Here is a 2,633-nt window from a genome sequence, read left to right as displayed (position 1 = left end):
TGTTGAATTGGGTATGTGTGTGTGTGTGACTTTGTGCATGTGTGTGAATTTGGTTGTATATCTGTCTGTATCTGCATATGTGCATATGTTTGTGTTTTTGCATGTGTTTCTTCTTTGTCTGTGTGAGTTTGTGCATGTGCAGGGGCTGGAAGTTAAAGATTCCAGTACAGAACGGTTTGAAATGTAGGAGTTAAGTGGTGGTTTGGTGGGAAAGAGCAGATTGTTAGCCTTCAAGGGACAGGGGTTATTAATTTACAAGAAACAGATCTACATTAGGATTTAGAGTGGCAGGTAAGGTTTTTTTTTTTTTGCGCATGCAGGTTAGACAGGTAATCGTCTTGGAGGTAAAATGTATATTGGGATTTCGTAGCTAGCAGTTAGGTGTTTGTTCCAGTTACAAGAACTAGTTCATGGCAGATCGGAAATTTGTATTTATAGGCAGACATTAAGGTCACGCACAGAGCATAGCATCCACTCAGGAAGAATAGCTCTAGTATCACAGCTAAGATACTGCATATTTAGGTTATGAATAGTGAAAGTTAGATTGGGCGGCACTTTTTTCTTTTTTTTTTGCACCTTACCATGGCTGTTAATATTAAGTATCGTACTTAAATAAAGTTCTTCTGTCATCTAAATAAGCTAAATAGGGATTCCCCCTCCCCACTACTACGTCGATGCGACATGGTAAAAAAGAAAAATTTGTCAGGAAATTGTTTTAAAATAAGTGAATCAAGAATGGTCAAGATGTGTGAGAAATAAGATAAAATTACATAGAATGATATGAGCACAAACGAAAAAGAAAAAGGGTTAGATCTGTTTGGTTTAAAAAAAAAATAGAATGAAATAAAATCTAAAATAAAATGAAATAAAATAATAAAATAAAGTGTGCAAAGAAAAAAAAATGTACTTAGCTAAAATTACATCTTCGGTGTGTGGCTCTCTTCGGCCACCATGCAAATGGTGCTAAGGAATTCTACCCTTTCTATCCCAGGTCATTGGAGTAGGGGAGGGGGGCACACTTTACATTTGAGGTCGTTTAGTGAGAGCTTTCTCTTCTTTTTTAAGGAGAAGGAAAGGAAAGAAACCAATATTCTGCTTATATATGTGTGATATTCTGCATAACCTCCTGTTCAGCTTCCCCTAACCTAACTCATTAAAAAACATGATGACAGTACAATCTAAAAATAAGCTTAAACCAGGCTCAGGGTCAAACAAATCCAACTTGCCTCCTCCCTTGAGGCTTGCATTCACAAATATCCATGGGCTTAGAACTAATTTAGCTGATGTTGAAGCATTTCTCCTAACAAATACCCCGGATATCTTAGCACTAAGTGAGACTAACCTACACTCCTCCATCCCCTCTAACTACTTTAACATGCCTGGATATCTCCCACTCTGCCGTAAGGACTCTGACAGACATATGCACGGACTTGGAGTTTACATTCGTAATACCCTTCCCTTGACTAGAGAAACAAACCTAGAAACGGATGATCAAGCCTTTATGTGCTTTAGACTAATCATGCAACACAACATTAGCTACTTTTACTTTCTCTACCGCTCTCCCTCGACCCAAGACTGCACCATAATAAACAAAGTATCTGACAGCATAAACACAGCACTCTCCTTCGACACTAGCGCCCAAGTACATGTATTTGGTGACTTTAATGTCCATCACAAAAACTGGCTTGGATTCTCTACTTACACAGATGCAGCAGGCAGCGCAACTCATAGCTTCTCTGTATCCTACTCCCTATCGCAAATTGTTACTTTTCCAACACGTTTCCCTGATCAGGAAGAACAACACGCATCACTATTAGATCTGTTTTTGACCACAGTTCCTGATGATTGTGTAACAAAAGCCGACAGCCCACCTGGGAACGCTGATCATGCGGTGATAATGGTTGAAATCGTCCTAAACTCTAGACCCAAAACTGAAGAGCCAGTGCTCAAAACAACGAGATATTATAAAAAGGCTGACTGGGAAGCCATCAGAGATCTTATCAGAGACGCCCCATGGAGAAATATTTTTTCTCTTCCTGCTGAACAGTGTGCAACCGAGACCACTGAATGGTTCAAAACTGCAATCGAAGCGCATGTTCCTATGCAGAAATTCTATAGCAAGCCCCACTCTCCCCAATGGTTTACTTCGACTTGCGCAACTGCCATTGCTCAAAGGCAGCATGCATTCCGCAGGTTAAACCGACATAAGTCCAGTTCAAACAGACAGAAGTACATAGAAGCTAGAAGTAACGTTAAGAAAAATAGCAACAGCTAAGAGGGAATTTACGGAAACCACTAAAAAACGCATCGAAGCACAAAAACTCGTGACTTCTGGAAAACAGTGTAGTAAATAATGGGCAATCAACAATTCCCACACTAACCAACAATCACGAGGTTCTTTGCTCAGCAACCGACAAGGCTAACATGCTTGCCAGTCGGTTTGCCTCAAACTCCACACTGGACCCTCTAAACCACCCCCTACCTCAATTTCCTATGCGGACAGACGCCACGCTAGACGATCTAATAATCACCCCTGCTCAGGTGCATGCTATCATAAAAAACCTTGACACTTCAAAAGCATGTGGACCCGACCTCATCCCAGCTGTGCTATTAAAAAAGTGCTCAGCCGAAGT

This window comes from Euprymna scolopes, chromosome 4 (assembly GCF_053919585.1).
Source record: "Euprymna scolopes isolate OS-2025 chromosome 4, ASM5391958v1, whole genome shotgun sequence".
Lineage (NCBI taxonomy): Eukaryota > Metazoa > Mollusca > Cephalopoda > Sepiida > Sepiolidae > Euprymna > Euprymna scolopes.
This window is presented reverse-complemented; position numbering follows the sequence as displayed.